Source organism: Homalodisca vitripennis, chromosome 7, assembly GCF_021130785.1.
Source record: "Homalodisca vitripennis isolate AUS2020 chromosome 7, UT_GWSS_2.1, whole genome shotgun sequence".
In the NCBI taxonomy this organism is placed as follows: domain Eukaryota; kingdom Metazoa; phylum Arthropoda; class Insecta; order Hemiptera; family Cicadellidae; genus Homalodisca; species Homalodisca vitripennis.
The window spans coordinates 17,657,525-17,681,933 of NC_060213.1; the positions used below are offsets into that span (position 1 = coordinate 17,657,525).

Sequence of the window (24,409 nt, forward strand, 5' to 3'; positions counted from 1 at the left end):
TATATTATTATTGTAAACTTGAGCTTTACTTTTACAAATATATCCGAGACAGTTTAAAGAGAATATATACATAATTAAATATTTGGATTTTATTATAGTTTCTCCATTTTAACTCTTTTACATGCCAATTTGACTTTAAAAAAGCAATATCAGTAATACGTGGGATCCACTATAAAAGTCCTTATCAGATAAGGAGAGTAGGTTGTGTTTGTTTGCGGATTATACCTGTTTATCACTAGCATCAGATGTTTTAAGTAAAAGTAGCGTTTAAGTAAAACTAATAAATGAGACACCAAACACTTTACCTATCTGATACCAAACGTCTCTCATCAGTAAATTAGATTATATTAATATAAATATTCATGTTGGATTGCAAGAGTCCTACTCAAACTATTCTAGAGTTTTGAATTTTGTCAATAAAAAACATACAGACAAACAGACGGAAAGCCATTAGAAACATTTGTAATGTAAAAATATTACGTATGATTAACCTAAGCATTACAATAAAAATGTAATATCAATATATGCAATGCTCTATAAGATAACATAATTTTTGAAATTTCAATACACAAGTAATAACTGAAAGTGTAACATTTAATGAAAACGTAGAAATAAACTATTTACATGGTTACAATAATGAATATGTGAATATAAATACGAGTATAATGATGTCATTTTGTAACACAACTAACATGTAATACAGAAATTAATAATACGGTATGACAAAATACGATATTGTGATATTTCCTGTATGTTTTGACCTACTAAATCATCTGATAAAAGTTTGGTCAAGTAAGGTCTAGGCACCCTGTATTACAGATTTAGAGTGTAACCGAGGAAACAAATTATTACTTTACGGAAATCGTCAATGTCTAATCGATTATGAGCAAAGAATACAATAATTATAATAAAAAAATATTTTTTCTCCCACATAACCTGGTATGGAAATTCGGACGCCTTTTTGGTTTCAAAAATTCAAAAAACGGGAACGTCATTCTGGCGGGGTCGAACAGTCGGGATGGGCTCTGGCAGCAGGACTGGCCTACCGGAGGGATGGGAATCCTGGCCGCAGGCACTTCCACCACCCTGACTACTTGACACTCACATAGACCCCAAAACCCCGGGGAAAATCCACCCCCCCCCCCCCCCACCCCCCCCCCCCCCCACCCCCCCCCCCCCCCACCCCCCCCCCCCCCCACCCCCCCCCCCCCCCACCCCCCCCCCCCCCCAAAAAAAGGGTGTGCAGGGTTTTGAAAAAATGTTTTTTGCTATGTTGCAAGACAAAAGTGTGTTTCACATCTAATACTATCCTTTGTAATTTTCATTTAATTTCTAGGACAATTTCAATAGGTTAAAGATGCCTATCACATTAAGAATTGAAAAATAGGCTATCATAGACAGCTCTATACAAGCCTGATAACCAATTTATAAAGGGATCAAAAACTTGTTTTTATGGGGGGGGCCCCTGCTGTAATGGATTTTATAAAATATTTTTGCATTTACATTACTATTATTTGGTGTTTGACTTTGAAAATTCAGGCATCCTCATGATTGAAAATAGGAAATATGGTTGTATTGGTTCTATTAGTTATTTACCAGGCTGATATATAATAAGCGGACCACCAAAACAGTCGATATCAACTATCGATTGTGAAATAACGACCTAATTAAGGTTTCAAAGTATAAAAAACATATTACCTATAGATATTTTAATCATTGCCAGGCTATTTTTATTTACCGGAATAATTAATGTTGGTTGATTAATTAATTTATTTTCTATAAAATAAAATCATTTAGGTACAATACTGAGGTATGGCTTAGTGACATTGAATAAGGAAAAAAATGGCAAATGTAGTGACATTGGTAAGAAATATGGGTAAATCTTAAGCTCAGCGACATACCGCTCCTGATCGCCGTAATTTTTTTGCCATACTAACACAGGTTAACGTAATTTCACCGAAAAAAATAGTCCCCGATTATCGCTTAACTACATTAAAATACCAGTTTTTTTGGCAGTAAAGATGTTGGCAATACAAAAACACATAAATAACAAGATTTTCGACTATCAAACTAAAAACAATGGCCGACCATGGTTCGTTTTGATGATGTTGACAGTAGTCACGTGACAAACAGGAAAGTTTTCCCGATTGGCCGAGTTGCTAGCGGGTCCACGTGACTATAAGGACGGGCTATCGATTACGTCAAACAAAACAAAAACCACACCATGGGACAAGGAAATATTAGTGAAGTTATTTGGGACATGGCGTGCAATGGTTCTTGTCACACGCCAAAAGCACCCTAGCTTGCCTATTCAAAACTCAGATTCACGCGATGCTTGCCCGCTGCGGCAGCGCTTTCGCGACGCTGCTTGCTCATTTGGATAAAAAAAATTTACTCGAGCTTGCAAAGTCCAAGCCCAGATCAACGGCTCATGAACTGGACTTTACTAACACAAGTCAAAACTCACAGCACAGAACCTAACGCAGGTTTCATTACAGGTTAAAGGTAAGCGGGGCGGCGCAGTTTATCACTGATAGGATAAGACGGAGGGTTTATAACTAGAAAGTAGTACCTGGGACTTACTTGCCCTGACGAGACTAATAAGACCAAAACGAAATTAAATGCAATGTCATGTCAGGTTTTTTTAATTTTATTATTTTTTCCAAAAATTTTTTTGGGGGGGGGGGGGAAGTTTTTGGTGGGCTTACGGCGATAATCGGGATTATTTTTTTCCGGTGAAATTACGTTTAACCTGTGTTAGTATGCAAAAAAAATTACGGCTCGATCGGATCGGTGAGCTGGTAATACGCTGGGATCTTTAAGATATTACCTGAAATATTTGGTGAGGTGGAAATGTGATTTTTCGTCCTTGAAATGTATTTTTTAAATAATGAAACAATGTTTAAAATGGTTATAAGATAATGAACCTGGATGGTCTGGTTAATTTATTGGAGCATTTTTATATAAATGCTTTGTTCAGACATGTTTAACATGTTAAAGTAAAGAGTTGTAAGATACTTCATTTTGCTCAAACATAGTTATAAGTTAAAACTATATAATTCCTATATAAGTAGCTATATATTTTACACAATCTAATAAAAAAATCAATCAATTTATACTGTTAAGTTATAAGATTTTACAAGTATTAACATCAGTATTGCAGCACAATGCCTAGTCTAGATATAGTTGTAACTATAAAATTACAAATAAACTGTTACATTTAAAATTCATAATTTTGAATTAATTTGATGTAAAAGGATATAAAAGGGGGAAGCCTAAATAATAGGCCTAATTGAACCTTTTTTTGGATAACACAAATGTTTTATTTTTACCGTACATTGTTTTTGAGTAACAGCCTGAAATAGACTAGGCAACATAAATATATATATTGCTGCTGTTGCCACATGGTACTGTGAGGAGTCCGTGGGGGGGGGGGGGGGGTTCACGTCATATTTTACAAGAGAGAACTGTTGCTTTGATATCTACCGGAGGCCACAATTTTTGGGTGGGTTTTTCTTACTGGGAACCTAAAAACACTGCATTAATAGAAATAACAAACTTTATTTGACTTCCTGTTTTAAAATACACATTATTGTAACGATCGGTTCTTGTTTTCTGCCTCTCACAAGATGTGGTGTTGACAAGAGGAGGTCACTCTGTTCGTACCTACTATTTGTTGTTAGGCTATATAAGTAGGTAAAATACATACGTGACATATTATAAATTATAAAAAGTTAATGAGCGCTTCATGTGATCTGAACTTGAATGTAGTCCTATCTCAAGGGACGTTTTTCTTTTTTTTTTGCCCATAATTGTTGGGTGGGCACTGATCATTAACTAAACCTACTTATATAGTAGTAGATAATAAGTAGTAGATAGGGACAGAGTGGCCTCATTTCTCACAGACATTGCTTGCTTTTGGGAGGCAAAAAAGTAAGAAACCCATCTTCTTAATGACATGCAATTTTCACAGTAAGTAAAATAAAGTCTGTTCTTTCTAATGTAGTTTTTTTTAAGTCCCCAGTAAGGAAAAGTCTTCCAAAAATAGTTGGCCTGCTCTGTATAATACGGAACCTCTCCCTGCCAGTCAATAGATGTGAATATATCAGGAACGGTGAACACATAAGAAGAAAAGATGTGTTTGCTAATCCTTACCTTGCCTCACCACTGCTTAGTTCAGGGTCCCATCCCCCTTACCCCTCCAATGCAATATAGCCCTCTCCTTAACTTCATGACTTTGATTAACCAACACCATCGTGACACATCTGTCAGAGTGAATGCTTACAACTGGATTTAATGATGTTTTAATTCCATAAGGTTTTCCATCTGTTTATGGTTTTTAATGTATTTCAATATGAAAAGTATTTTAAAAATATGTTTTTAACATTGCAGCTTTTTTATAAGTGTCATGGAATTGAAATAACTTAAGGATACTTGTGTAATTCAAATTTGTAGGTACCGTAGTTGAAATTCTTTTATCAATCGGTCAAGTTTTTATTGACTCACACTTCACTGTATAATTTGTAAATAAAAAATAACTTATTTATAATTAAAAAATATAAACTACATATATACTTTTCATCCGTTACTTAAAAATAAATTATTAAGATACTTTATATGTAGTCTAATATTTACTTTAATCTATTATTCTTAAAACCTATGATCTATTTATTTTAATATTGATTTAAGTTCACTTTATACACAGTTCTATAATTTCAATTAAGATTCCTTTTAATTTTCATTGCTTTTATCAAATCTTTTACACCTTTCTTGCATGTGTTTGTATTTTGGTTTGTTTGTGTTTTCTTGCTTATTTTTAGCTTAAAATTTGAAATGTATTGTACAAGGATGCTGTAACCTTCAGTTTTAGTTTCAATTCTCTAGTTCCCAATTCCAAAGAAAAAATAAACAGCTAAAAAATATATGCTTAGTGTTTCTCTATGTTATCTAGTTTGCAACGTCATTAATTCGTAAAAAATAATAGTTTTTATGTAACTTGAGTAAGTTCTAGTACAAAAAAACAAAAGCCTTGGACTTTGAGGACACAAATTTAAGTAAGGGAGATGCAAAGGTCCTTTTAGGACTAAGCGCAGGGCAAACCGTCCTTTTCCCTCAGGAAAAAAAAAGTTCTAGTACGGGTAATGGTTTTATTGCAAAAGTTAACTTGCAATGAAGTAGTCAAAGTTCACTGTTTGAAATGTACCAAAGGAACCTTCTTTTAGAGTAAAAAAAAAACACTCTAAGACTGAGAACGTGATAGACATATTTGTTTGCCTAGGTCCTAAAATAGGACTATATAGATCCTTAAGCTTACATATACATTCTTTTGCATTCTTTAAGTTTAAAAATTTAAATGATACGGAATACTGTTGAGGCCTTGATGGTGAAACAAGTGACCATGTCCCTTGGTGTAGAAGTATTTAGGGACAGTAAAGGGGCTATGGTTGTTTACAGCCCGGACGGAAGGAAGGTGCGCAGCAAGCCTCAACTCGCTCGATGTTTGGGAGACGTCATAGACTATGGGTCGTTTGACTTCCGCAGCGGCAAGGTCAATAACCTACTTCTGCGGAAGCAGAGAAAACAAAGGTCTTCTCAAGTAGAATACAGGTAATATCCGATCTTATCCTTTGGCACCATTGGTCTTTGTACATTATTGTTGAGTTGGTCACACCCTCCCCCCATTCACATTTAACCTCTTACATGTTGCATTGGTTTTAGTTCTGCACTGATTAAGTTCATCACAACTTTGTGTTATGGGACTGTTTGGGTTAGAAAACCGCACAAACCAATGCAATTTTAAGTTGTCGAGGCATATTTTTAATTTGCAAGATTTTTAGTGATATTGTTTTAGAAGTTTAGTTTGATATCTAATGAATTTTAGATGAATTAAAATTGTATCAAATGTTTGTTTTACAACTTAACAAAAAATTAAAAGCAAGTGAACAAAAGTAATTTAAACGTAAATGCAACTATTAAATGAAAAGTCTGTAACCATTTTTTTTATTCAAATTTAAAAACTGTAAAAATGTTGAATTATGCTCAACATATCTTTGACCGAATCTTGGACCAGCTTTGCCCTCAGAAACGTAATGGAGTGGAACGGTTCTAATAAAAATAATTATTTTACAATGATCCAAAATTTGTTATGAAACACTTTGATTCAGATCATAACATTTAATTAGAACGTGATTAAGCTAGAATGGAGAAGACTAACATACAGACAGCGTTTTGTGTTCTCGATAGTGTAGTCCTTGTAAAGCTCATGGGTGAGATTTCACTATTCATATTGAAGAACAAACCGCTGTGGGTGTCGGAGATGTTCATACAATTTGATGTAATTTACTTTCGAATTAGGTTGTATATAATTAGTTTTAATCTAAGTTCAGTGAATACTTCAGGAGGTAGAGAAACCAGTGTATGGAGTCAACCACTGAGAGAACAATGCAACAGTGGCTGGCATATTTAAGGGTAATCGTTAAATGCAGCTTCAAAAAGTGTTTAGTATATAACTAATAGAAATAATTCCTTTTTTTAACATTTTAAATTTAAGTTTTATTTTACATTTGGTCTCTAAGAGACTGAACCTGATGGTGATGTCTACAGAAAAAAATTAAGTGTAAACAGAAAACAATAAAAATTAATTTTGAGATATTCTGTGTGTTTCTTGTTAGTTTTCAAATGATTAGTTAGTTGCATAGTGGCAAATTTCTACTTATTCATATAAAAAGAACAAATTTTGTTCAATATTTGTCTGTGAATTTTGTGCGTTGTGAATATGTGCATTATTAAATTTGAAAATAAATTAAAATAATGTTAAATAAATAATAGTTAATAAATAAATGATATTCATTATGATTTTTGTAATTCATTTATCATTTTTAAATACATATTTAAATATAATTTAAACTGTCTTTGAGCTATCTGTGTAAAACGGGGAAAAATTCAGTTCTTTTTATACTGTAGAATCCACATCAAATTTGTAAAGTAAATTTTAGAGCCAAGATTAAAAAAAACGTGAATAGACGACAAATGTATTTAACAATAGAATTCTTTAAGGTTATCAAAATTGTTCACTAAAAATGCTAAAATGGTACCTGTTTATAATCTATAATAATCTTGTTTTTAATATGTGAAATATAACATAGGCTATAAGTTTTATCTGTAAAATCTGTGTACCTTTTCAAGAATTAGATACTTTATAGTTAAAGTGACCGATTTACTAACAATACTGCTCACACAATTAATCCTCGAATTCTTCGTCTTAACCCCAAAGAGGAACTATCTGAAGTGACTTCCATGTGTAGTGGATCTTATTAACAAATGCTAAATCTAATTTTACGAAGTTTATAGTATAAAAATAACCATTACATTTAGTACAGAGTTAAGTTGTTTCGATTTACTACAATTTGGTAGGTATGAGACTTATTATTTCAAAATATGTGAAGTTAATGATGATTATACTGGAGTTTGGGCAATTGAAAGTAAACTATTTAATCATGGGTAGTTATTAGTGTAAGTAAATGTTTTACCGATCTGAATGCATGTTGTAGAATAACACTCATACAGTTTATGGCTTCTCTTTGCATGAGCGCTTCTAAGTAGAGGTTGTTTTGTACAAAGTTTTTATGCTGGCATTGCATCTCATTGCTTGTATTTGAGTTACCGTAGCTGTAATACTCTGAGTTTTCTGGCATGAAGCATCATCCTTTAGTTGCATTTAGATTTATTCTTTCAAATGCTAAATTTAGGAACCTAGCCTAATAACACGTGTTGTGCGGTACACCTATTTTTATTCAATGCCAAAGGCGTTGTGTACTGAAAAAGTACATTGCTTTGTTGGATCATTTGTTCACACCTCAGAGGAGTCTAGTACTTATGATCTCTGTAATACTCAGTTGGGCACGATAAATGTTACTAATTGGTGAAAAATAAATCAAAATAATTCATAGAAGTCAAAGGCCGTACTTGTTGGATTTATTATTCCAACAGAAGCTAAGAATTGTTGGATTCATACCTGAAGATATTGAAAGGTCTCTTGAAATAAAATTTAAAATGATTTATTAATCTGAGTCATTTGTCTATTGCAATTATTAATTTAATTGAATTCTGTAACTTACTACTGAGTAAATTAAAAAAACCTTTAATATCGGAAATACTAAAAGTATTCACAATAGTAGGCCTAACAAGTTCTGCATCCGTGAGTTGAATGAGCAAATGCACATTTTAAAATTAAGTACTTATTGAAATTACTCAAAAGCATTGAAAACATCATCAAATTCAAAATATGAGACCAAAATAACACCGGCCATACTATTACACTAAATCGAAAACAATCTTGAAATTTTACACACAACAAAAAAAGTCGCTTATTATCTACTTTAACATTTTGAATCTACAAAAGTGCCAAAAATTAATCATAATATATTATTAAATTACTTTCTGACAAAAAATTTATTATTCAATAGACTTTTAAACAATATTATCTCACATAAACTTATACAACAAATTTAACGTTATAGTGTAAAAAAACACATGACAGGTTTTAATCTATTTAGGTTTTACAATTAACTTAACCTATTTGTACCTGAAGAGATCAATGGGTTCCGAAATGTACATCGTGGGAAGATCAATAAACCGTTTAAAAGTGTTAAAAGTTTATTAGATTGTTTTCCATTATAAAACACTTTTCGAGCTACATCTCTAACATGGACTAATTAAAATTCTACTGGCCTAAATAGCATCATCCCCTTTACAAAGTGAGAGGGGTAATGAAGTCTGCTTCTTATACGTTCATAAAATTGTCAATTTCACTGTGTTTTGGGCAAAAGATTTTACATATAAATCAAGTTCAAATATGATAATAAGTGAAGAAGAAGAAGAAGGCTATGATCATTTAAAATTATAAAGGGTCTGGGTTTTGAGTTTGTAGAGTATAATTGAAAGATGCAAACTTATTTTCAACAAAAAATGATCCAGTGTGTCCCCTTGACAATAAATCGACAATCAGTCGTAATTGTACTGTATTCAATAAACCAATCGTCACTTATTGTTGCTTTTGCTGTACAGCCGAGGTGTTAGGACAGATGCTTCCCTGGTGCCACCGATTCGCCAGACTGCATCTATCTTCAAAACAGCCGGTAACAGTGTACAAGACACAGGAAGGGAAAGTAAAGACTGATTTCAAGCATGGTCCACAAGAGAAACCCAAGCAGGTGAGTTTCAGTTTATTCAAATTCATTTTTCTAAACTTTGAATTTTGACAATAACACATTGTTTTGTAATGTCAGGTTTTAAAAAGTTAAAATTGTAATCTAATAGTTACATCCATCCATACTTACAAGCATCACACACACCCACAATCATTCAATTTCATACACCAGATCTGAAATTTGGCTGATTTTCTGCCAATACCTACTAGTTATCCCAGTTATCCCCAGGGTGAGACAATCAGAAACTCCTCAATTTTTTTATGCTGTCATACGATAAATATTGCAACAATAAATCATCTGCTGTGTTTATAACCTTAAGTGAACTGTGCCATTTTAGTAAACATGGTGTTTTGGGGTCCTGAACACCTCACTTTTGCTGTTAAAAGCGTTTTATAAGAACCGTGATCTTCATGTAAAAACTCAAAGGTTGTTTAGAACTCACTTCAACATTGGTTGACAAGGCCCTGTTTCAGATTGAGAAACAATTAAAACCTGAGTAAGTTTATTTAGAAATACAGCCTCTACCCAAAAAAATTGGGGAAGTCAAAAAACTGTACACACGCCAAACAATGTGGAAAGAGTGAAAGTTGTAGTTACTCAGTCCACAGTGGTCAGTCAGGAAGCAAGCGTTGGCACTTGGGCTTTCAAGCAGATACATGCTGAGGATTTTGCACGAGGACCTTCATTTTCATTCTTACAAAATTCAACTTGTGCAAGAACTTAAAGAGCCACACTATGGCAGAAGAGTTGTGTTCTGTGATGAATTATTGACATGAGTTGCCTAATTGAATTATTGATAAATGAGCTGCCTAATTTTTCTAACATGTTGATTATGTCTGATGAAGCACATTTTTATCTTTCTGGCAATTTTAACAAACAACATGCGTTACTGGAGTGCTCACAACCCCAGAGAGCTTCAGCCCAAGCCTTTACATAGCCCCAAAGTAACAATATGCTGTGCAGTTACGACAGAGCGAATTTTTGGACCTTACATCTTTGAAGATAACAGGGACAAAACGGTTACTGTTAACTCACCGCAGTATGTTGTAATGTCGAATAACTATTTTATTCCATTACTAGAGGAGTTGGATATTGATTCTGATGCTCTGTACTTTCAGCAAGACGTGACCACTAAGCACATTGCAGATCTAACCATGACTGCTTTCTGAAAGGTTTTCAATGGTTGTTTGATCTTAAGATTTGTTAACATATACTGGCCAGCTCGAACACCAGATTTATCTGTTTGTGATTTTTTTTCCTACTTGAAGTTCAAGGTTTTTCAAACTCGTCCGAGAAATTTGCATGAACTAAAGCAAAAGATTACAGGGAAGTTCAGGGAGTTCCTCAAGAAATGCTGGAACAAGTGTTCGGCGGCTTTTTTAGCTGTTTGTAGAAATGTCACCGGATTTTAAGTTCGTCATTTAAAGGATGTGATTTTCAAAATAACGACATTGACTAAGTAAAATTTTATAGTATTAACCATGTCTTTATATGTTTATTTAGCAGTAAAATATTAAAAGTATTAAGTTTGTGATACAAAATAAATGTGGTTCTCATTGCATCACCCTGTATATAACATTTTATAAGTGTAATTGATGTCACTTTGGTTGTCGAAGCCCAGTGGGCCTATCTCCACCTTTTAGTGTTACAATTAATGTCTTTGTTTTATAAATATTTAACAAAATTGTATATGCTCATGTAATGGGAATATATAAATTTATATTGATGCTATTCATGAATATAGAAATTTTAAATTTAAGTAGATGAGAAAGTCTCCTCTCATACTACCAAAATTAAAAAATTAAAATTTATTATGTATTTTTAGCGATTGAATTTGTCTACACTGATGTTTTTAACTAAGAGAGAGAAAAAAAAGATTCATACTAATAGGTAAGCCAGGGCAACTTTTTTCATATCGTAATCAAAAACCTTATTATCCCTCATCTAGATTAATGGAAACGTTAGCTGTATTGTGTGGTGTGTCAGTTGTTCTGGGAGAAGCGGCTGGAGGGGTTACGAGCGTGTGACACGGACGGTCACGAGCTGAGGGCCATGGAGTTGCCGAGGGGACTGAAAGCAGTGGGTCCCCACGTGAACGAGGAGACACTGCTGCAGTCCGTGGCCACGGCACTCCACGTGTCCAGTCAGCCCATCACCGGCCAGACGGGCTCGAGAACCTCCCTCGACAAGAACCCCGGGGTCTACATCAACCCTGACCAACCCCTCGTGCAGGTGAGCACCACATGTTGTGTTGATTCAATTCAAATCAGTTTGGTCTTTGTTCTTACACTAATTCAATGCTGTAGCACTGATACTTGAGACGGTACTGTCCGCATCTGACTTGTTTGCGTGCGCGGGGTGAGGGGGGCGAGGGTGAGGGAATCCCCTCCACAGACAATACGTCACCGTTGTCCCGGCAACGGCGCTACTAGTCACCTCCGCACATTCGCCCGCGAATACCTTGTAGTAGAGAGTTGTGATTTCACCAGTGCACCTCAAATTTGTATTATTACGTTTTAATGTATAACATAGTGTAAATTCATTAGATAGAAAGGAAGTTTAATTTAATATAGTAATATATTTGTGAGTTTTTAGCTTTTTAAAATGGCTTCAGTTCGCAAGAAGGGACAGACAATTCACAGTGAGCAAGGGATGTTATAAGGCGAGTAATTCAAAAGTGTGATGAAGAATCAAAATACGGGTACTCTCCAACATAGACTGAAGCAGAGTAATATCCGGGTAGCTAATTACACGGGTATATCAGTGCGAAGTGTAACATCTATAAGGAAAGAAGGTGTCGAAGCCGGTAATGAAGCCTTAAGTACTCCTGGGAAAAAAAGACCATATTCAGAGGAAAAAAAATTTCACATCGATGAATTTGACCAGAGAGTGATTCGTGATACCATTAATGATTTTTACATTGTACAAAAGGAAGTACCAACCGGTACATAAATTATTAACGGCAATTAAAGAAAAGATTAACTTTCCTTGGGGAGTACACACTTTACGACGCTTACTTCCATACCATGGGGTTTAAGTGGAAGAGATGTGGAAAAATCAGGAACGTTTTAATAGAAACGGCCTGATATAGTAAACTGGCGTGCTCGTTACTTGCGAGAGATACAAAAGTGTAGACACGAGGGTAAAGTTATTGTGTACCTAGACGAGACGTTGGGTGGACAACAATTTAACTTTTGGAAAATGTTGGAGTGGTCCTGGTGTTCCTGGCGTCTTGACAAACACGAGTTCATCTAATAGACTAATAGTGGTTAGTGCCGGCAACGAAAGATGGATTTCTTCATGACTGCAATTTAATTTTCAAAGCTGGCAGAGCTACCGGTGATTACCATGGTCAAATGAATGGCGTTAATTTTGAACGATGGGTTCACGAAAAACTATTGCCACATCTTCCAAAAAACAGCGTAGTTGTCCTTGATAATGCACCATATCACTGGCCTTCAGGACAATAAACCTCCTTCTAAATATGCAGTTAAGAATTACATGGTTGAATGGTTTAAATTAAAAATATAGCTTGTTCCACGACTATGAAAAAATTTGAACTGTACGATTTAATAGTGCAACACAAACCTCCAACAAAAGATTTTCCGTGTAGATTCTTTACTAAAGACACATGGACATTTAGTAATCCGTTTACCACCTTATATGTGCGAGCTAAATCCTATAGAGTTAGCCTGGGCTACCATGAAACGGGAAATTAAAAATCACAATATCAAAGGTGATTTATGATTTAACAAAACTTGAGGAAGTGACAACACATGCTATGAACTCTGTTACCAAAAATAGACTGGGAAGGTTTTACAAATCACATCCTAAAACTAGAGCAGGACTACTGGATAAAGGATGGATTAATAGAAGATGTCATTGACCACTTCGTTATTGAACTTGGTGGCGTGGACTCCAGTGAAAGTGACAACCCCGATGACGAACGACCAGAGTTCTTCTGAATCAGATCTCGCATGTCCACTCGACTAAGGTTAGAAAACAAAACGTAATTTTGTGTCATATTTTGAAAAATATACGGACTTTTTATTATAATAAGTATGGTTTCAAGTCCCAACATTTTTCAAGATAATAAGTAAAACAACTTCAATGTTGCTATTGTTTGAATAATAATTTATAATTTAATTAACTTTACAGTTTTAGGATCAGAGTAAACAATGTTATAGCTCATGTAAAAAATGTCATTATACCCTAAATATAGAATTACTTAAATACACCAATTTCCTGGCGGTATAAATGTGACAAGGCAAATAACTAATAGTTTTAGGCCGGGTAGTAGTGCGGGAGGTGACACCTGGTCGACAGCCTCAGCCAATGGCAGGTGCATTCCTTGAGCTCGCAAACAAGTCAGATGCGGACAGTAGTTTTGTCCTTAACCCTTTAAGGTCAAGAATCATTTTACTGGCCTTGTATTGAGATCTTGGTTTTATTTTAAACTACTGTGCACACGTTTTTGTTTTGTTTAATAAGCGTTTTATACATCCAAATAAAATTTGAAATGTTCTTAATAATAACATTGTATAGGATTAAAATTTAGATTGCCTTAAATGTATGTTAAGCATTAAAAGTTATTCTTTGAATCAACTCATTGGTTTACAATTATATAACAGTGATATTTTCAGTCCAGGGTGGTAAAATTTGTGGTGTTTTCTCTAATAACATTGTGGTAAATAAAAGTAAGATCAACAATTAAATATTTTGTTGTATAACTTAAACAAAAATAATGTAAATAAATTATCAAATTTTTGTTGCTCTTTTGTTAGCTAAAAGATTGGCTACTCATAAAGTGCTATGGTGGGGAGGGTTTATTCAATGCGAAAGTTGAGTTAGCTTCATTCCATCCTCCGCTTAGTGCCGTAATCTAGATCTGATACATAGATTTACTGATACACTGGATGACTGTTGTGTAATCCAGATATATTATATCTTTGTAATCAAAGTGTAATCAAAATGTATCTGACATCGAAGCGTGATGCAGAGTTTGTTGTGAAAGTCTATACATATGTTTTTGAATTTCCTCAGACCCAGGAGTCAAGTCTGTGACAGAGTCAGATTTTTAGACACTGCATTAAGTGGAAGGTGAAGCTGAACTCAACATTCACATGACCAAAATTATTTTGACATTTTTTACTTAATAAATTCTTCTGAGAAACAAACTTATCAAATCACCAACCAAAATTACTGAAGACAATGGAAACTCAGACAGTTAACACAGAGCTGGTAATGTTGGATTCAACTCAACACGAATTGGCTCAGATAAAACTCAGACAGGACCTGATGGAAAACACTCAAAACACTGCAGGCACAACTAGGCAGTCAAGTTTCAAAAAATGTTTCTGGACGAGCAAATTCCACCTCCCTCAAACACCAAAGAAAACATAAAACAATAAAAGTACAAGGATAGTAGCTAAGCGGAGTGCATACAGGATGTCACTGCAAGCTGCCAAGTACAGGTCCAATCATCCAGCTTGTAGCATTGGAGAACCCATTAATGGAGAATTTAATTCAACCAACAATGCCATAGAATCACTGTCAAATGCCCCTCAAGATGCAACTCTCTATGAAAGTGGAACAGTTAATGAAGAAGTTTTTATGGGACCAACAAGAAAAGAAACCTTCAATTACAGCAAATAATCCGCTCTGAGGGGGAAAACCTTGAAGATTTCTTCAATAATTACATGGACATATATAGAATAATTAATGAGCAGTACAAAAATGGCCCTGTTGAACATTTTTTAGAAGCCAGCCATTTCAAGAAGTTCAAGGAGAAAACAGACCAAGAACACCAAAAAGAGCGTTAGCACCAAAGCCAATTAAAAGGAAAACACTGACAATTTCCCATTGCAATGCTAATCAAAATTTAGTTAAACCGACCACTACATCGAGGTTCACCAAATCCCCCAAATAAAATTTCTGTCCTACACCAAAACTTGCAGGTAATGAGAAACAAAAGAGACAGGCTAAATCACCTCCTTGAGGAAATAAATCCAGACATTATCATCCTCAGTGAACATGGATTAAAAAAGGACCAAATAGAAAATACCAGAGTACCAAATTACTGTTAAATAACGTATTTCAGTCATAAAACCCCACAAAAAAAGGAAGAGTCACCATGTTTGTCAGAGATGAACTGGAAACATCGGTACAGCCTCTAAACATAGAAAACAACCTAGAACTAATATGTGAAATGGGAATGATCAAATTAACCTCGGGGAAAAGGCAATTGTACATTCTTGGTGTCTATAGAAACTCCTGCAGGACAACTTGAGGAAGCACTAAGTCTACTTTCTGCAATAATCGATGACACAAAAGCAGAAAACCACCCACTTATAGTATATTAGTAGACATTAATGTTGATGGCTTGAAATCAGATAGGAACAATCAAATGTTAAATAACACCTTGAGCAGCATCTCAAGACTTACCACAACCCCCAACACGAGTCACCCCCACATTCACATCCATCTCATCAATAGATTTTATCTGCACTAACCTAGACAAAGAACGATTAACTTCAACTGTGGTTTCATACTGGAATTTCTGACCATACTGCTCATTTCTGTGACATAAAGTACATAAAAACATCATCGTTCCAAAGGAATACAGTACTCAGAGTATTAAACCAAGAAAATCTAAATCTTCTCAAGGCTCAGTTTGAACAAGAAAACTGGAAAAATGCACAAAAACGTGTACTCAGCAGAAACAGCCTACAACAACTTTTTATCAACTATTGTTGCCATTATGAACACAGTTTGTCCTAGAAAGATTGTGCAACAGAGGAAGAGAAAGCACCAAGATACGTGGAGGAAGAGGCTAGACGTCTCAAAGCAATATAATCTGACATGTCTTCAAAGACATGAGCTTACAGGTGCACAAGCAGATAAAAATAAAATTTGCAAGGCCAAGAAAGACTATGACATGTGGCTAAAAACAATCAAGCGGCAAGCAGCTGCAGATCACATAGCAAATGCTGAAAACAAATCAAAAGCATTATGGCAAGTTATAAACAGAGAGAGAGGTTCAAATGCTCCTCAGCCACAACTCAACATAAAAGGAGAGATCACCACCAACCCCCTTCAAATAATCACCTCATTGAGTTTTTTACGAACATAGCTGATCATACTCTAAATAGCCAGCCAAGAACAAAAGGCAGGCTGCAGTTCAACCTCAAATCATAAACCATGATTTAACCCAGTTGACTCCCACTAATGAACACGAAATTGAGGCCATAGTTAAAAGTCTGAAACCTAAAATATCATCAGGGTTTGATGAAATCTCAGCAAAAATGTTGAAACACTGCATTAAAGCATTGACTCGGCCTCTAGTCAAAATAAACAAACTTATCCCTTGCTCAAGAACACTTTCCATCAGCCCTCAGACGTAGTAAGGTATCCAAAGCTTAAAAGCGGAAGCCATACAGAGGCTACTAACTATAGGCCCATATCTCTGATCCCAACCTGCTCCAAAGTCCATTGAGAAAGTAGTTTTGCAAAGACTAAATTGATCACTGTGAACTACACAAACCTTCTAACAGATAATCAACATGGCTTTATTAAAGAAAGTCTACAAACATCGGCCATTATCAAACTTTCAGAATTCATTATTGATAACTGGCATTACGCTCGATTGGCTGCCTAGGGCATGACCTGATCCTTTACAAACTTGAAAAACTTGGAGTTAAAGGACGTGCCAAAGAATGGTTTAAGAGTTATCTAGAGGGAAGAAGCCAGATAGTAGATATTCAATTTACAAAAAAAAAGGTTCTCACAGACAATAACATCCGAGCCTCTGCATGTTAAATGTGGCGTACCTCAGGGCTCAGCGTTGGGACCCGGTTCTGTTTATTCTCATGACAAATGACATGCCGCAATACTTAGGCATGTACTGTGCTCCAGTGAAGTATGCCGATGACACAACACTTCTAGTGGTCCGAAATACCCACTCTAAAATTAACAGCCATTCCCATAAATCCTGCCTAGCACTTGCATTAAACCTGGAGCCTTATCAATACTGTCAACGAAAACGATCTAGTAGTCAAACACTGAAAAAACCAAAACAAACATTATAGTCGAATTAGATACAACTTCCGTATTGGCGTGCTGGGTGCGTTTCTGCACGGACGGTGTAGAGAGGGCGTGAACTCTTTTTACTCGTAATCTGCCTGGTTGGCTACCTGACCTCCAAAAAGGAGCATGAGGAGCGTCGTGAATGCGGTTGCCATTAGCAACAGGCAGCGACTGGTTGCCCACAGTCTGGCAAAGGGTCATATTTGTGCAAAGGTGGGTAGGCTGATTTATATACTGCACACTGGATACAACTCTGGAGGGGGTTTAGTTTCCATAATTGGTTTGCCTTGTTTATTTATGCTTCAAATGCAAAACCTACAGAAGCTATCCATTGCGCGCCGCCTTACAACACCCAACTAAATATAACCCTCGTAAGATTCAGAACCTGACTGGATTCACTTATCAATTTTCTGAATCCAACACATCTACTCCAAATCGTCAAATCACCCGGCTGAAAACGGAAACCACCGATTCAGGTGGACCAAGACCTTCTGAACGATTGGGGAATCTATTCAAAGATTTCTTTAAGAATGCAAATATTGATTTTGATTTCACTGAAGGGGCTTGAGTACCAAATACACAACAGCAGAACCCTCTTCCAACCCTCGAGCCAAATAAATTCAAAATTCAGTATTAAGACAGTACAATCAAAGTATCAGTAGAAAGAGACAAAGATCAGTCAGTGCTGGAAAAAGAATTTATTATTAGGGAAGCGACCACAATTAGAAACCACAGACCCCCCCAAATGGGAAACCCGCTCGGAGGACCTCCCGCTGGGAGAACATTTTTGTGGTAAACTTATCCGTCACAGAAAAATGCTACAAATAAGCTATCTAAAGATTTTTCCACCAAAATGCAGACCTGAGATGAAGAATAAAAATAGAAAGTTTTATAATTTCACCATTGCCCGTTCATGAGCTTGTTCCGGTATGTAATTGTAATTTCGGAAAACATTGGGCAAGAAATGGTGGATGACTCATGGCCCAAATAACGAAGAACTTATAAACTATAGAGTTGGTTGACATCGTTATTCTGCGAGATGAAGGGTTTATTTGTCAACAAGGATGGAATAGCAATATATAAGCCATAATAAGTTATAGCAAATAATGAAAGTAACAACATTAAAACATATGAAATATCTGATAAGTCACTACAGTCCTCTTGTTTTGCGAAAGTTTCTGCTATTTCCATTGGTCTCAATAGGAAAAACTTAATCTACATGATGTTCCTTCGGGCATCATACACTCGTCCCCCAATACAACGATAAAGGAATGCCTTTACTTTTCGCTGTACCCTAATTGACACTGTACATATTCACATAGAATTATTATTTCTATCAATAAGTTCTGCTGCTCCTTCTGATTACTGGAACAGTGGAGATCAACCAGAAAAATGTGGGTTTTTCCATTCTCATACATATCATTGTCGGTGACTTTTAATGTCGGATGGCCTCAAAAAGAAACGATCCAGTAGAGGGAGTTCCTTTCTGAGAATGAACTACTGGCCAGGATTTTCATATGGAAAAGAATTGATCTGGGCCCCCGACTAGAGTGACTCAGAAAACCATTCTCCTTCTCCTCCATAAGACATGTGCTGTGTCTCTGCAGAGGCTACATCGGGTGATGTCCAACGCAGGATTGGGTTGCAGGTCCTCTCCATACAGGGGAATCTCCAGACACCACAGGACCACACCGTCCTAGCTTGTGTAGGCCTCAATTTTGAAATAAAAAAAAGTCATATTATGAAATAAAAAAGTAAAGTTCTCCAATCCTGTCAACTCGTCGTCACATCAACAGCATAACAACTTGAAAAATTTGAGTATGCAATCTCGACCATTCAATCAATGGGGGATTACGAGTACTAACGTTGTATTGACGTGCGGGATGGGACGCGTATAACAAAGTTTTCTCTTGCTGCCATTGTTAACTATCACTGCCCTTGATACTCACCTGTCCAGGGGCCAAAAATACTAGACAGAAAAAACCTACGTAAATCAAGTTACTCCTGGCTTATGATCAACGAAGCTAATCAAAAAGTGAAACAAGAGTTTCATACATACAGAATCCGAAAATGCAATATTTTAAACTGTACCGGCAGAAGAAAAGAAGGACACAAAAAAAGATCATCGTGAACTGTAAAAAAAAGCCTATGATTAATAGAAACTAAATATCATTGAGAGAAAAGCAAGCTAAAGTGACCAATTTTTTATCTAATAAATAAACGCTGAATCCAAAAATAACTAAGGCAAGAAGCAATATGGAACTGTTCCGATCTAATAAGACGATAAGACGAGAAAAAACTCAAGAACACTCAAACTCAAACGTGAATCACTTGCTTCTCTTCCTCGATGGTGTGCGAGCTGCCATGTCCAGTTCCCCAAGAGATGGCCAATGAGTTTTCATCGAACAAATTCTTTCAACATCAGTGGCTGGAGGATACGTTGAACAGGGTGGGACAAGGGGTGATCCTCGCGACCAATTCCCAGCGGGGACGTCCTGAATCATAGCCTTCCCATTGACAGAGTTTTGAGCCAACATCGAAGAGGGAGTTAAGTAAAATAATAACGTAACATGAAGAACAAGAACTTCAGCGGGGCTAGATGAGTTTCCTCCTCGTGTTGATGTTGAGGGGCTGTGAAAAGGAAACTGCTTGAGCCGCTACTGGCACCGTGTTGTTCAACTTTGGGGTAGCCTCCGACTTTGGGTGTCCTGTACCTGAAGAAAGATGAAGGTCTTCAAAAGGTGATACCCCTTCACCAAAACAAGGAAGCCAAGCATGATTTGGAAAACTACAGGCCGAATTTCTACATGGTTCTCTGAACCTTTGGTCAAAAGGTTATAGAGAAAGTTGTACATATGCGGGAATTCTGTGAACACCTACAGTAAGGAATTCCATACAACTCAGAGACATACAACAATGGAGTTCCTAAGTAAGAAGTCAACTTCTGACGTGCTTTAGTGGAGTTGGTGTGGAATACTCATCATTGATAGGCTCGAGGGAGGGACATAAGTGTGACCGGTGTCTAACCTGGAATCTGAGCAAGGCTTTTGAATTGCCTAGGGTCATTAGAGCTTAATCCTGGCTCAAGCTCAGGTAAAGCTTAGGATTCAGGGGACACCGCTTGTGAAACTGGTTTCAGCAATTACCTTCAAGACAGAGACCAATTAGTTGGTAGAACTAAGGCACTTCGGACAATTAAATGCGAACCACCTTCTTCAGGTCAAGTACAGCTCCCCATTACCAGGGGCGTTCCAACAGGGGCGTCCCCCGTGCTGGGTCCTGTTGATCTTTATCCTGTGTACCTACGATTATACCCAAGAATAACACTCCAAGAGTTCTGCAAAACAATCATGTATGCAGACGGACTCTGTCCTTTTGTCATCCAGTATTTCGGCGGATGATTTGGAAATCAAAGGTATATCATCGCACTTGGTTCTGGCCATGGATTACATGGCAATGGGAATGAGTTTGGTCTTTAATGAAACCAAGAACGAAACAGCTTGTTATGGGTTCAAAAGATGATACCATCGTCTGAGTTTCCTCGGAACTTCAATTGGTGGAATCCACCAAACACCTCGGTATCGTCATCGATGGCAAGTTGTCGTGGGTGCAGACAACACTAAACATCTTAATTGACGGCAAGGCTGAGCAGCGGTATTATCCGTTCGCCCTGAGAAACGTGGGTTTAAGTCCGTCAGCAAAACATTGAAGCCGTTAAAATGGGGGACATTTACTTTTCCATCTTCGAGAGCCATCCTGAGAATATGGAGTTTACTCTGTGGGGCGCAGCTTGTCCCAGCTTCATCTCGAACGTGGTCCTCATAATCCAAAAGACAAGCTCACAGGCAGAATTATGGCCTGAGATATTGGAGTGGAAACGAGATGCCTGCCGTGAAGCACTTCAAAAGATGGAGGATTCTTACAGTTGTAAATATATAACATACTGGAGGTGATCATTTATAGCCTGCAAAAAAGAGCTATAACCTCAGAGGAGAAGATACTTCATCAGCACCACAACACCCGATTTGCCCCACAATTTCATTCTTCCATCCACACAACCTGTTTTTTAGATGATTTGTAATGAAAAACGACGTATGCTGGGGCCAGGCGTGTTTAACCTGCTTACCGGAGGAGCTGAAGAGGACTGATCCAAAAGCCTTCTTAAAAGGAAAAACTCTGACGAGTGGTTGCCCTGAAACGTCCATTTTACAGTGGGATAGGGAATTTAATGGAACGCGGCAAACTGTTATAACAATGTGAAATATTGTTGTAAAGCAAGTATTTGGTATTATTACTAAAAAAAATGTTTGTTATGTTGACGCCAGGGCTTGCTATCTGGTTTGGTTTGTTTGGACAGACGCACTAGCGCAGCGAGAGAGCTAGCTCTCTCTCTTCTCTATCATGAAGAAATGAACCATGACCACTTTTTCAAAATGGTTCAAGTGAATCTAATCTTCTATCATACCTTTCTGCCTCCATCGGTTATTGGTATGCAAAGGACATACGCCGCCATACCACTCCATGATTTTAGTTTAAGGCCCCATCGCAAAGGGTAACAAAAAAAAGCGGAAAATTCAGGCATGGCTTCGCGAGCATAACATACAATTTGCAGATTTTACAAAAGCCGAGTTGTTATAAAATATGTGAAATGAATAAACCACCGGTCCATAAGTGTATTATAGATGAGATGGCTAAAAACCCAAGGACATAAAATTGTCAGACTCCCACCTTACCATTGCCATTTCAATGCAAGAGATGGTTTGGGCACAAGTTAAGGGACACGTTGCCCGGAAACAATAAAACATTTAACATGACTGAAGTTAGGAGGTTAACCGAAGAAGGACTTCAAAAAGTTACAACCGTAGAATAGACGGGTATCGTAAAGCACACAAACAAATCTATTTTAGAAGCATGGGCACAAGAAGGTCTCATTGAAACAGCAGTAGAGGAAATGATAAATCACGTGAATGGAGATGACAGTGACAGTGAAAACTGTTGCGTTGTTTGTTGGTAAGTACGCTGGCGCACACCGTCTGATGTTCTCTTCTCAGTGTTCAGTGAGAAAGTGACCGCTCACGGCAGTGCCCGCACCAACGCGGCAGCACCACGGCATCAGTCTCCCCACTGCTCGCTGCCCCTCTACACCCTTCCAATTCGAAGTTATATCTATTCAACTATAGCTTTTGGAAGGAGACAAGAAGAAGTTCCAGGATGCCTGACGTATCAATAGAAAGTGAGACAAAATTCCTCGGAATGATTATTGACAGCAATTTATCATGGAACAATCACATTGATATACTCTCCAAAAAGCTGAATTCATGCCTACATGTTTTAAAAAGAGTAAGTATGCCAGTGATGAAGCAACTACAAAAATTGCCTATTGTTCGTTATTTGGGGTCACACTTAAGGTACGGCTTTGCAGTTTGGGGAGGTACAACTGCAGGAAACTTAATTAGAATACTGCTACTACAGAAAAGACAGTCGGCATCATGTCTGGCCTTGGCCTAAGGGAAAGCTGCAGAGATGCCTTCCCTCACCAGGGAATCATAACAATTATCGGCCTATACATCAGAGAAGCATAGTCCATGTTGACAAAGAGCAATTGGGACGAGGCAATGACTTCCATACCTACAACACCCGCCATGCTTCAAATTTTCACCTGCCATTACATCACACTGCACTATTTGAAAGGAAATCATCCTACATAGGCAAAAAACTTCAACCATCTTCCTGAAGATATAAAAATGCTACAAGGACAGAGACTGAAGACCGCACTGACCAAATGGCTCTCTAGCCGCCCATTCTACACCATGGATGAGTTTCTGAACTGGAAAAGAGAAGAGCAATACTCTCAATTAAAACTAACTATAAACTAAAAAGCCAATGCATTTCTTGATGATTTGTAAATAAAAATTTGTCTTTTGTCTAATGTAGTAGAGCTATATCATAAACTAAAAAAAAAGTTGTTAAAAAAATAACTACATTTTAACAACTAATTGTTTTGATGTAACATGCTAATTGAATTTAATGAATGAGTGTACTAATTATGATGTAACCTAGCAAGAGTGCATTTACTTATTGTTAGTCGCGCAAGCTCCAGGTGGAGCAATATTTGTAATGGAAAACAATTTTTACTTTTTCAGTGATGGATACAAGAGTATTTCATATGTTCAAATTTCAACTTTATAGCTACAATAGTGGTCTTCAAACACAATATAATCTAATAAACATAAACTTACAGATGGAAACCAAAATAACCAATTTAGGACCCTCGTTTATAGTGATGTCTTTCTTTATCATATTCTGTTTACAATTTCCCGAAGTTTGGCCGGCTATTTTTGAGTCATTCAGCTGTTTTTTAGCAGCAGCGAACGCTAAAGGTTTATGAGTTTTTTTACGTCATTGAATTAATCTGATGCTTCTGACACATTGAATTGATCGATGCGTCTGACACATTAAATTTGATCAAATGCCTCATTTGCCCGCAGGCTCTGTCTGTAGGAGACGAAACATCAAGAGACAAGAGGACAGGGTTCACTCAGCCAGACTGAAGTTACAGGAGGCCATCAAGGGATGCTGGCGTAGTGCTTGGTTTGGGGGGTCTTCCCTCTAGGGGTACAGCCGACTGGGGTACAGAATATATCTTGAGATTCAACCACTCCAAACTCTCTACCGATGAGTCAATTTTGATATGGAATTTGTGAGTCTACTTCAAATGTATTGAAAAGTAAAATGATCTAATCAAAACTGAGTTAGCCATAAAAAAGGGTTACAAGTATTGTACCTTTTGACTTTAGAGCGTTACCTGACGAATTGTTTACCAGAAAAGTGGAATCTTAAAGATGTCATCCAAAACATTGTAATCATACCACTATATAATGTTCTTTTAAAATTTAACCTTATTTGGTGGTTTTCCGACTGTTATATCCTTTGATTGTACTTTTAAGTAAACCTTTATTTTAGTTATTTGTCAATGAATAGGGTTGCTTTATTTTTGACAGCCTAATTTAATGATTTAATGAGGTATGAAGTTGAATTCCATAAACTTTTATTCATTAATATACATATATTATAAGATTATTGTGCAGTAGCTTTGTTATGAAATACAAAATGAT

General features: G+C 36.6%; 1 pseudogene; it reads left to right on the forward strand.

The window, feature by feature from the left end:
- The first annotated feature begins 5,247 nt into the window (after positions 1–5,247).
- Positions 5,248–23,994, forward strand: LOC124366937 (annotated as a pseudogene).
- Positions 23,995–24,409: the final 415 nt, after the last annotated feature.